General features: G+C 42.9%; 1 protein-coding gene across 5 annotated transcripts in view; it reads left to right on the top strand.

Annotated features, from left to right (window-relative positions):
* LINGO1 (leucine rich repeat and Ig domain containing 1) overlaps nt 1-13,195 on the top strand; it is a 493,542-nt gene that overhangs the window by 65,446 nt on the left and 414,901 nt on the right. For all 5 annotated transcript variants that reach the window (XR_004232585.1, XM_031956817.1, XM_031956818.1 and 2 more), the window contains exon 2: nt 3,889-4,025. The gene's annotated coding sequence lies outside the window, so the exon portion shown is untranslated. The remainder of the gene's footprint in view (nt 1-3,888; nt 4,026-13,195) is intronic.

The following is a 13,195-nucleotide window of genomic DNA, read 5'->3' as shown; positions in this document are numbered from 1 at the left end:
GGCAATTAATAAATAATTCTTGTTGACTGACCCGAGGGATTGGATGCAAGCCTGCTGCAGCAGATAGATTATAGATTCTACATGATTTGGAGATGGAGGTGAGAGTAGAAAAATTGGGGTTAGGGCTAGTCAATGGAAGCTTCCCATCAAGGAAACAACAAGGCAAAGCAAATAAATGTCTGAATTTGAAATCAGAAGACCCGAATTTGAATCCCAGACAACTGAGGCAAGTCAATTCTCTACAGAAGTCATTTTTCTCATTTATAAGAAGAGAAAATCCGACGAGATGATTCTAAGATCCTTTCCAGCATGAAATCCTATGATTCTCGGCAGCTGTCAATACGGGTTTCAATGCTTCCTCTTCAGGACAGCAACTACCCATACACGGAGTAGGCAACTGCTCACATGGTGTGATGGGAGGGTACACTCCTGTTCTCCAACCCATCCAAAAATATCTCCCCCACTAACCTATTGTGGTGCCTGAAATTCCCTCATTGGAAGAAGGGAGAATTAGTGTTAGCACAGGGAGGGAAGCGGGGCAGCTGAGCTGTGGGGGTGGAAAGGCAGCAGCTTCATATATTAGCATAAATCTCTCTTGAGCATCTAGGACACCCGCAGTCAACCCACATAAGGAGAGAGAAGAAGCAAGGTTTCCACGCTGGGATTTCTGGGCCTGGCCCTAATCACACTGCTCATGCAAAACAGGAGAATCTTCAGAGACCTACAAACAGGGGGCAACTAAGCCCTTGTTATGGCAAAGCTGTATGACTGTGCTTGCTGGGCGTCCCCTGGTGTCCTTCCTCATATGTCTGGGGGTGTGTTTCTCCTGGGCTATGAATGTTCCCCTGGGATGGAGGGGGCGGGGACTGTGTGTCAGATTGTACTTGTTACCTGCCTTAGGTCTTATGCACAAGGAGTACCACAGAGAATTGTCTATGAAGACTATTACAAGGTTAGCTGAGGCAAAGTCCTTAATGACATCTTCTGGGCCCTCCTTTTTTCCCTTAGAGTATTTTCAGGTCAGAGGTCATGGAAACCCAGTAACAGATAAGCTGTTTGAGGAAAGAGTTCCTGATTTGGGTACCTAGTTTAGAACCTTGCATACAGTAGATGCCTAATCAATGTTTGCCGATCAAAGAAATGAATTTCATAGGTAGCAATTATGTAGTCTGATAATGGAGAAACTGAGGTTGAAGAAGGAAAATGACTTTCTCAACTCCATCGTGGCAGAGCCAGGTCTCAGGACAGAGACAAACTCTAAAGTTAAATGACTTTTTCTCAAAATTTCGTCCTTTGAGTCTAGGCTGTTCCCTGTGAAAACAGAATCCCCGCTTTCACCTGGCTGAAATACCCATGAAGCCCCTGCTAGTCATTCTTGCCCAAGAGGTCATTAGCTTCTCTGCTCCTCAAACAGGACAAATTTGGGCTGGGATGTTGCTGGGTGACATTATGAATGTGAAGCCACAAAGATCCAAACTTCGAAGTCTCAACCACTAGTTATATGATCCCATGCACATCACTTCTTCAATTCTTTCTCAGTTTTTCATCTGTAAAATGGGAATGATAATAGTATCTACCTCCTGAGATTCTTATGAGATTCAAATGAGATCTCAAGACACCACAAAAATACTAGCTATTGCTATAATTACTGTTCATTCATCAGCAAGCATTAACTAAGCACCTACTTTGTGCCAGACATTGTGCTAAGTAGAAAGACAAAAATAAAATAGCCCCTGCTCCCATGGGGCTTTCATTCTTGGTACTAGAGTAGCAATAACACAAAGAAACATATTTAGTCCTGACTCACTGTGCTGTCCTGGGTAGTAAGGAAAGAGATTAAGACATAGTCTCTGCTTTCAAGGAGACTTATGTTTTTTGAGGGATTGAGATAAATATGTGTGTAGACATATACATATACACAAACCTCTGTGTGTGTGTGTGTGTGTGTGTGTGTGTGTGTGTGTGTGGAGGGTAGGGGGAATTTATATAAGATAGAATACAAAAGAAGCGATAAAGAAAAAATGCTCAAGGGACATTTATAAAAGGAAACCTTCTTTCTAGATGGAGAAATCTGAATGTTTCCTGAAGGTGAGAGCATCTGAGCTGGGCTTTGAAGGGAAGGAAGAATTCTAAATGGTGGGGATGCAGAAAGAAGGCCTTCCAGGGATGGGGGAGATGGGAAAGTCTGAGTGAAAGGGTAGAGGCAGGGAAAGGTTTTATTGAAATAGGAAGAGAGTAAGGAAAGCTGGGTGAAATAAGGCTGGAAAAACAGAGTGGAGTCACATCGTGGAAGGCTTTGAATGCTAAGCTCAGGAATTTGTATGTTATACTGAAGAGACATTGAGGTACCTGGTGAGGCAATGTCATGGTCAAACCATAAAGTATCCTAAAGGTGATATTCTTAGGACCAACAGCCTCGATGTAAATTTTAAATTTCTGGAAAAATATTGGTTATTATTAAAATGTAAAAGAAACAAAAATAATAAAAATGATGAAAATGAGGGTGATGATGATGAGGAGGATTAATTATTGTCTCCAGTGAGTGATGGTGAAGTAAATGATAGTACTCCTTCCTGTAGGAGGCTGGTATTGAGTATGGAAATAGGAAGACAAAAGAGGATGGATGAGGCTCAGTGAATAATCAGGAGGCTTGGGTTTGAATCCTGGCCCTACCACGTGGTGATTGATTCTCCTTGGGTAAATTGCCCTGGTCCTCAGGTTCTTTATCTGTAAAAGAAGTATAACAATAAGAGCCACAGCTGCCCAACAGTCTTTGTGAGGGTTAAATGGGTTACAGAAATGAACTAAAAATGCTCAAACTTAACACATTGATTTTTTTCCCCTCTCCAGTGACATTCTTGGTCATCTTTTGATGTCTTGGTTGAAGGGAAGGCCAGGAGAGCAAGGGCTTGGGTGTGAGGGGCACTTATCATTGTTCTCCAGCGTCAGGTCCAGAAGATTTTTGGCAGCTATGGTAGAGACAGTCATAGATTCAAAGAATTGTGGGATTGTAGGCCAGGAGTTGAAGGGAACTTTACAATTAGGCTTTTGGGGTTAAGTGACTTGCCTAGGGTAGGAAGTGTGAAGTGTCTGAGGTCAGAGTTGAACTCAGGTCCTCCTGACTTCAGGGCTGGTGCTCTATCCACTGCACCACCTAACTGTTCCTGAAGGGAACTTTCAAGACTATTTAGTAAAATCCTCTAATTGTACAGATTAGGAAACTGAGGCCAGGGAGGCTAAGTGCCCAAGGCGACCTAGATAGGCAGCAAGTAGCAGAAGAAAGAAGGGTTAGGGGACATTTCTTTATATTCTGAGACTGAAGGTGATTTTGGAAGGACATCCTGACAAAGAAAACTCCTTTTATGGATGCAGACAAGCCATATAAACTAGCATGTGACGACCAGGGCATGTGCAAGGGAAGTTCCAGGCACTAATGGCCTTGTAGTGTGTAGTGGAGGGTCCAACTGTGCTCTTTATAATTATGAGTGACCTTGGGCCTCAGTTTCCTTATCTGTAAAACAAGATGACTGTATTCCATTACCTCAGAGGGGCCCTTCTCTTTTTTCCTTTCCAGCCTTGAATCCTATGCATTGAATCAAATATGAGTGTCCTGTGTGTGCACTTGGGACAGGGTAGAATGGGACTGAGTGACTGAGTTGCTGCCTGTGTATTTAGGTGCTAATTGGGAAGTGTTTGTCATTCAAAGACTGGGGTCAAGTGAGTCTTTCAGGTCAGCAAGACCTCCCAGGGACAGGTTGACTCTCAATGGCAATCTCCCTTCTGGGTTATGTTGCGCTGGGCTAAGGAAAGGGGAGTGACTCTGCCTCCACAGGAAGCCTTTTTGATAGCCTTCACCCCTGAGTCCCTTTCTCCACTTTCTCATCACAGCCTCCTGCCCCCACTATCCCTGAGCCCTCAACCACGGGAGGCCCAGGAAGGAAAGTGACCAGGGCATCGACTGGCATCTGGGTTGAACAAATTAAGAAGGATTCTCTGCCTGCCTTCCAGTTGCCCTCCAGCCAAAGGTAAGTGGTCTGGTTACTTATGTGAAGACTCATTTATGAGGAGCTTAAAGAGAAATGGCTGGTTTCCATATAGAATGGCCATGTCTTCCCCTTCAAAATGAAGCCAAGGGGTGTATGGAGGCATTTTAAGGAAGAAAGTCTTGCTATTAAGGCAAGCTGGGGAGGACGAGTGGCTTCCCTAATTTTTCTCTGGTAACATGGGACTCATTGACTCAGGAAGGGTCCAGAGGGGAGTCTGGGTCAGCAAGAGATGAGCAAGAAAATAGGTCAAAAGGGAACACAAACAGGACAATTTTTGTCACTTTTGTGTTAAATTTAATATGAGATTAAAAATAAAACAAGTTCATGGTTTCATATAAAAATTTTTTTGACATGTTCATGGTTGCTGATATTCGTTAAACCTTATTTGTAAAAGAAGTGAGAAAGGGCTAAGCATCTAAGAAGGGTGGGTTCATGGGTCAAGGTACATTATTACCACTAGTCAGCTGATCTGAGTGAGGTCATAGTGTCTGTAGAGTGGCTGCCATCTGCTAGGATGTGAGCTAGAGGACCTGGCTTCATTTTCTGACTCTGTCCCTTACTATCTGAGTAACCTTGAACATGGTCACGTCTTACTGGGCTTTTTCTAGCTGGGTTTCTTTATCTGTAAAAATGAGGGACTCCTGAGTTCCCTTTTGGTTTCCCCAAAGTAAACTGTGTCCCAAAGTAAATGATCAATTACCTGGTTAGTCTTGGCCTAGGAGAAGAACTTACTTTTTAAAAGATGACATGATGACTACTGTGGAAATATGTTTAAAAGAATTGTGCATGTATAAGATTGTTTGCTGTCTTGAGGAGGAGAAAGGCAAGGGAGGGAGAGAGAAACAATTTAGAACCCCAAATCTTACAAAAATGAATGTCGGAATCTATCTTTGCATGTAATTGGAAAAATAAAATGCAACAAAAAATAAAGAAAATTAAAAGAAAAAAATGGCACGATAGAGGGAAAGGTAATATTCCTGTCTAAGCTCATCTAATAACTCTCCATGTTGACCATGGATATGTGCCTTCCCCTGAAGTGGGCATCAGTTTCTTTTTCTGTTAAATGAGGAAGTTGGATGAATGCTCTTCTAGATCTGGATTCACTATTCAAAGGTATCTTAGGACACTAAGATCATTTGTGCTCGGTCAGCTTGGGGTTACCTAACTATCCTCTCCCCGCTGGGGTAGCGAAGACATGCAGTAGATGGAACACTGGTTTTTGGGTCAGGAAGACCTGAATTCCAATCTTGCTTCCATCACTTATTAGCTGTGTCACCCTGGGCAAGTCACTTTATCCTGTTTGCCTCAATTTTCTAATCTGTAAAATAGGGATATAACAGCATCTAACTCCTAGGTTGTTGTGAAGATCAAATGAGAAAATACTCATCAAGTGCTTAGCATGGTGTCTTGTCTTTCTTAGCTATTTAATAAGTGCTTTTTGTCTTTTGGCCTTTAGGAAAACTAACCCATCCAAGGCAGATCAGGTATTATTATCCTTAAGTAGAGAAAAGAAAGAAGATTGAATCCCATACAAGAAAAATGGCTTTCCTGAAATCCTAATCTAGTCAGAGCAGAGGCAAAATTTGAATCCAAGTCTGCTGACTCTCAGGCAAGGTAGAAGTCTTAGGAGCTCATCTTGGGCTAAAGGTGATGAGGCTCTGGAACATGGGCAGAAGGAAGGTCACAGCTCCTCTACTTCTTGCCTTGGTCACCTTTGGACATATCCCATGAGCTGGCAGACAGAATACCATCTTGGTCCAGAAATTCAGACAGATCAGACAGGTTCCTTGTAGTTCCCACTAGGGGGGCCTTGCCTCCATTTTGGTGCCTGTGAAGGAAGTTGAAGGACATAGAGAGGAAAGGCCTCTTGGGTTGTCTACCTCGGGGTAGTTCTATTTGCTTTTTGAAGTCCTGTTATCCCCATTAAAATATTCTTGCTAATGAGTTACTCCTGGGTAGCCCAGGGAGAATAATTAGTCCCTCCAATTTAACCCATAACTGATACCCAAAGGCATTTTTTCAGCCACCGGTGGGAGAGGGGTGAGAGGAAAATGACCAGATTATTTGGCCGAAGATGAAGGGAAATCAAGCCAGGGTCTCCAGCGAGATGTTGCCCATGGCACCAGCTAAGTTCGGAATTTTAAATTCATAGAACATCGGAGCTGCAGAATCACCTAAGAGATTAGTTAGCCCCATCCCATCATTTTACAGAGGTGGAAGAAAATGGGCCCCAGAGGTAGAGAATGACTGATACAAGACCTCGCAGATAGGAAGTGCTAGATCCGGGATTCCAGGGCCCATTCCTGGACTCCCATTGTCTCTGAATCCAATTCAAAGCAGCAAGTACTTCCAGAATACCTGCAGGGATGATTCTGGCTGCTGTTAGAGAAAACTCTATCCTACTTCTCCCGACAATTAGTGCAAACACAGATAATCTTAGCTTCCATTTCTCGAGCAATTTTTTGACTTGCGGTTTTGAGACTATAAATGTTTCCATTTTACAGATTAGGAAATGGAACCTCAGAGGACCAGAATGATTTGTTTAATGTAACATAAGCCAATGAAAGGTTAGAGTTGGGGTAATGATAATAATCGTTAACATTTATATAGCTTCTACTGTGTGTCAGGAACTGTGCGAAATACTTTACAAATATCTCATTTAACCTTCTCATCAACCTTGGGAAGTAAATGCTATTATTATTCCCATTTAGGAAATGAGAAAACTCAGACAAACAGAGGTTAAATGGCTTAGAAGTGGCTTATGTGGCTTTTCAGAGTCACACAGTTCAAGTCTGAGGGCTGGATTTGAACTCAGGTTCTCCTGACTGCAGGTATATTTCTCTATCCATCTAGTTATCTCTAAAATATTGATTTGAATCCCAGTTTTTTGACCTTGAATCACAGGATTCAAGATAATAGATTTAGAGATAGAAGAGCCCTCACAGTTCTACAACCATCTCCCCATTTTATCAGTAAGGAAACAGGGAGAAGATATTATGAAGCTTCCCTACTTTTATGAGGTAGATCAGGTATTCATATTCTTAATGTAGAGAAAAGAAAGAAGATTGAATCCCAGAGAAGAAAAATGACTTTCCTGAAGTCCTAATCCAGTCCTAGGGAGATCAGGGTAGGCTTTCTGGAGGAGGTGGGGTTGGAGTTCAGCATCCTGGCTTGGTTGAACTTTGCAAGGGCAATCCAGGACTTGGAAGGAAGGGGCTGGTTGGCCAGCTTACTTTTCATTGGAAACCCAGAATCTAGGGTTCTGGTATGAGTTTCATCAATACCTTTCGACATTTTCTCTGGGTCTCAGTTTCTCCAACTGAAAAAATTAAGGTTTCGATTAAATGATTTCTGAGGTCCCCTGCAGCTCCAAACCTTCATTGCATGATGCTCAGGGTGGAATGGTAGATTGGACTGACTTGAGTAGAAGGGCTTGAATGATGGATAAGGAGAATGGCCCTCATGAATTGTGGGTCTGGACTGGCCCATCCAGTTTTCTGCCTACATCTCCTCCGGTGGTGTCAATGGCAGAGGGAAGGGACCATAAAGGAGGGGGGAAGGCAGGTTGTTTCTCTGGGAGGCACTACTGCTAGCGGGTGGCACCTAACAGCACATCAGAGATAAATTGCTTTTAAATAAAACCCCTTTGCTAACTCGCTCAGCCCCCTGTCCAGGTCACTTCCTCTCTGTGTGTCTGTGATTTATAGAGCAGCTCTTAACATTTATTAACTTCTAAATCAGTGCAGCTGATCAATTGGCCCCTTTCCCATTAGCCCCTGAGTAGCATCTTTTCCTCCCTCCTTTGGGGAGAGAGGGAGGGGAGTCTGAGCCACAGAGAGACAGCCAGGGACATCTGGGGACATGTCACAGAACTGAAGAGGCAGATCCAAGCTGGGGCCAGGGTCGAAGCCGAGTTAGGAGCAAGGAGCCCAAACCTTGGTATGGTTCAGATGCTGCTCAGGCCAGGATGGAAGGGGAGAGAAGTCAAGGTGGGGCAAGCTGGGATTGGAATCTTGCCTCAGATACTTAGTAACTGGATGATGTTGGGCAAGTCACTTAACACCACTCAACCTCAACTTCTTCATCTGTAAAATGGTGATAGCATTAGAGTCTATTTCACAAGTCAAATCAAACAGCCATATATTAAGTGCTAGATAAATGTTAGCTATTATTTAATGCTAGTTGTTATTATTATTATTATTACTATTATTAATTTCAGTCTTTGTAACATGAGTGCTTAGCCCAGTGCCTGGCCCATAGTGAGTGCTTAATAAATGCTTGATTGTCTTTCCCTCAAATTGTAATATTTTCAATAATCTTAACAATACATTTCTCTTGTGCTTTGTGGTTTACCAAACTTTTCACATGCATTTACAGAGTTCCAGTAGGTCTGATACCGAAAGGACCTTAGATCATCCAATTTAGACCCCTCACTCTGCAGTGAGTTGAGGGAAGCAAAGATCAGAAAAAGGAATTAGTCCAAGGTCACTTCACTAGTAAGTGGAATCTAGGGCCTCTGACTTGAGTTCCAATGTTCTATGTATGATATCATCTTCTCTAGTAAGTAGAAGAACGAAGATTAAAATCTAGGGCCTCTGACTTGAGTTCCAGTGTTCTATTTATGGTGCAATCTTCTCTAGTAGGTGCAAAAAATGAGGATTCAAATCTAGGACCTCTGACTTGAGTTCCAATGTTCTATTTATGGTGCAATCTTCTCTAGGAAGTGGAAGAATGAAAATTCAAATCTAGAGCCTCTGATCTGAGTTCCAGTGTTCCACTTATGGTGCAATTCTCTTATCTGGAGTAGAGAGTCACAAGCATTATAGTCTCATTTGATTCCCATTTTCAGGCAGCGAGGTGGTACAGTGAATAGTTTCTGGGTCTGGAATCAGGAACATTTGAGTTCAAATTCAGATTCAGGTATTTTCTAACTTTATGATCCCAAGTAAGTCACATAACTCGTTGCCTCAGTTTCTCCAGATGTCAAATAATAGCCCCTACTTTGAAGGATTGGAGTGAGGATCAAATGAGATAATATTTGCACAACATTCATCATAATGCCTAACTACACAGACAGTGCTATAAAAATGCCTATTCCCTTTCCCTTTTAGATTTGGGGGAAATGATGCTCAAAGGTCATCTTCTTAGATAGTATTAATAGATTTCATTTGTACTGCAGTTTGTAGTTTTCACAAAGGACCTCAGAGATCCATTATTCTCATCTCTCACTGCCCTCTCTATATAACTGCACAAAAGCACAAAATGCAGTCCAGTCTAATCCAATAAGCATTCAGTAAATGCCTACTATGTGCTATGTACATACAAAGAAAAGATAAAAAATGGTCTCTGCCTTAGAAGAGCTCATATGGTGGTGGAGGGTGGGGAGGTTGTTCTACCACGTTTGCAAAGATAAGTTCCAGATAATTTGAGGAGAGAACAGTCACTTAGTCAGTAAGTATTTTAAGCACCTACTATGCACCAGGCACCATGCTAAGTTCCAGGAGAGCACTCATAAGAAAGGAAAAAGACGAGGTTTTTAGTTGGAGGAGAGCAGGAGAGAGGGATTCCAGGCACGTTCAATGGGAGACAAAATGTAGGGTTTGGGGAACAGCAGGGATGCCGTGTTGGCTGTGTCATGGTGGGGGGTGGATTATTTCAAATAAGTTTGGAAAGGGAGTCAGATTTGAAAGGTCTTAAGTGCTAAACCTAGGAGTTTCCAATCCCTCCCAGAGACAATGGGCTCAGGAAGGAGCAGGAAACGGCTGAGGGCTCTTGAGAAGGGGAATGATGTTGCCAGACCTTTTGCATGACACCATCAATTCAACCAATATTTATTAACCTACTATTAACACAATGCATAAGTAACATGCGAGGGAGCATTAACCTACCTAAGGGAACAAGCTGTTTTTATACACAATTTACTGGCTTCATTTATATACAAACAAATACTTACACGATAACTGATCATTCTCATCTCTTCATTAATGCAGGCCCACAAGGACCTGCTATAATAGCTCCATACAATAACACAGAACGATAGGACTCAGAAACCATCAGAGGCATCAACGTGGCCCTAGATCCCCTAGGAAGTAGCAGAGCCACGCTCTGAAATGGGATCTTTGCCTCCAAAGGCAGTGTCCTTGCCGCATTTTAATCCCTGTAACAAGAAGCTGTGTTCTTTTATTTTTCTTTGTATAAAATACTTAAGGATTGTAGCAGGTTAGGGAGACAGAAAGAGGAGTAAATACAGAGTCTGCCCTGGGGAGCTCCTAGTTTGATTGGGAGAGAAACTTAATTAAAACAATGTAACACTAAAATGGGAAATGTGTGGAAGATGAGGCAAAGTACTATGTAGCGATAAAATTCTTAGGGGCAGCTTGGAGATGGGTTCTGGATTCAGGACTTTCAAATGTGGCTTCAAACACGCCGAAGAGCTATGGGACCCCTGAGCAAGTCAACTCTGATTGCCTCACACTCCCCCCCCCAAATCCCAACAATCTGTGCAATTATGTAACAATGGAATGGGCTGGGAAATTTGGTAGTGAGGTCTCCATCCCTGGAAGTGTTTCTACAGAGATTGATGAAAGATTAAAGGTTAGAGATCAAACTAGGTGGTCTTAGGTCCCCTTCCCCTCTGACATTGTTATAGCTTTGGTGGAAAGCTCATGGGATTTAGAGTCTGAAGTCCTGAGTTCAAATTCTGGCTTCCATTTTGGCCAATTCCGGCTTCCATTTTGGCCAATTCCTTTTACTTTTTTGGCCTCAGTTTCTTTCCCTGTCAAATAAAGATGATCTCTAATATCCCTTTTAACTCAGGCCTCTAGCATGTTATGATGTGCTGTGGGGACCCAGGGGTGGAAGGCTCCCTGTGGGGACTCGTGATCAGGGAAGACTCCAGGGAAGAAGGAGGAGTAGGGAAGATTTAGTAGTGATGGAGGGTGAGCTCTGTGGCTTCCCAAGCCCTGACCCTGCCTAGGGCAGGGGACCCGACTCCCCAAGTTTGCTTCCTGACCTGCAGGTTCTGACGACGAGGGTTTATTCCAGGAGCTGTCTCGGGGCTCGAGGCCCAATCAGTGCTAATGAGCACTCTGAGGAAATAAATTGGATCCCGGCACAGCCTCGATGAAGAATAAACAGTTTTCTCCTGCTCTTGCTGCTTCCCTCCAGGGCATCGGGATCAGGCTCTGGTCCCTGAGTCAACCTTGGTCCTGGAGATCATTGATGGGGGAAGTGGGAGGTGGGGAAAGAGGGAAGAGGACACAAAGGCAATCCCGGCATATCTCAGCAGGTGTCAATGTGGAGCAAGTCTTTACTGTGACCCCCCTGGATGCCCAGCTTTGCTTCAGAGCCTGTGGGAGGCACCCAAGGAGAAGACCCCCCCCCCGCTTTTACCTTGGGGCCCTCCCCCTCTCACTGAGGAGAAAGAGATTCAGAGGCATGTCCCAGTATGACATTAATCCAAAGTGTAAAATCTGGAAGAGACTCAGACCATGAGGGCGCAGGGAATTCAGAACGTAGGCTAAGGTGGTCAGGGAAGGCAGGACTTGGAATGAGGTCTGCAGAATGGAGGGATTTGGAATCCCTTTAGGCTTTTCCTTTTCCAAGTGCTTTCACACCCAATATCTCATTTAATCTTCACATAACTCTGTGAGGACAGAAGAGCATCCCATTGGACAGATCAGGAAACTGAGGTCCCAGAGAAGTTGAATGGTAGATGCACAGTTAGAGAATGGCAAATCCAGGACTAGAGGGCAAGTCTTTCCCTCTAACCACGAGCTTTGAGGGAGAGCAAAGACCAAGCCTTAGTCACCCAGATTCCAACTCCCCAAGTCCCTAGCACAGGATTGTTCACACAGTAAGCATTTTGATGATGCTTATGGAAATGAATTGACCTCTATCAAATTTAGGGCCTTTCTCACATGGTCAGGGGGACGCAGAGGACCTGGATTTTCTGATGAAGAGTCTGTGAGTAGAGGTGCATTTTCTCCCTTATAACTCCTTGAGTTCAGTGACAGTTTTATTGATATTTTTGATCCCTTGGTGTCTAGCACATAGTAGGTGCTTTGTAAATGCTTATTGATTAACTGGAATAGTAAATGTTGATGCTTGAAAAGATCAGACCACTCAGATACTTATTAGTGAGGTGATTCTGGGAAAGGCACATAAATTTCCATATCTATAAAATGGGGATAATAATAGCACATAGTTGTTGTATCAAACAATATGATACATGTAAAACATTTTGCAAACTTCCTCCTCCTACTAAGTTGTCATCATCATCATCATCATCATCATCATCATCTTCTTCTTCTTCTTCTTCTCCTCGTCCTCCTCGTCGTCCTCCTCTTCCTCCTCTTCCTTTCTGGTATATGGGGAAGAGGAAGGAGCCAGTTTGGTCTTTAAATGATAGGATTATGAGAGTATTTTCACTTTTGTCTGTTGGAAGGTTCTTCCTTCAAGGTCAGTTCAGGCACCAGCACCTCCATAATTACTTTCATGCAGAAGTGTGGAGGTAGTGTGGCTCAGTGGAAAGAGCTAGGAAGCACAGCCAGCTTCTTGACCTATTCTGTCACAGACAGACAAATTCGGTTTCATTCAGCAAACATTTGTTAAGCACGTACTAAGTGTAATGACCTGGGAATATAAAGGCACTAGTCTTATAGTCAGAGAGCTTAAAACTAACAGGGCCTGGCTGGCTGGCACAAGCACAGAAAAATTATATCACAAGGGATCATGAAATAAGTCCAGTAGAGGGTCCAGGCAAGGTAGTAGTAGAACGCAGTAGAAACTGTGTTTGAATCCTACCTCTGACAGGATTAGCCATGTCCCCATGGGCAAATCATTTCACCTGTGTTTCCTCATCTGGAAAATGAGATAATAATACCTATGGTGCTTGCCACACAGGCTTGCTGTGAAGATCAGATGAGGTGATATATGATTAGAGAAGCTAATTATGGGTCTTCTGTTTTATTGTTGTTATTATAAATAACAATAAATATTAAATATAATATATCTATTGATAATAAAAGTTATCAACAACACAGTATAAAATTATTATTATTGATAATAATATTACTGATGAATAATCTCTCCTTTAAAATTTTTACCTATCAACTTGCTTGAACCCCCCATTGCATTTATCTCATGCT

The sequence above is a fragment of the Sarcophilus harrisii genome, chromosome 2, assembly GCF_902635505.1.
Source record: "Sarcophilus harrisii chromosome 2, mSarHar1.11, whole genome shotgun sequence".
NCBI lineage: Eukaryota > Metazoa > Chordata > Mammalia > Dasyuromorphia > Dasyuridae > Sarcophilus > Sarcophilus harrisii.
Note: the sequence above shows the minus strand (reverse complement) of the source record. Positions and strands in the feature narration are given on the sequence as shown.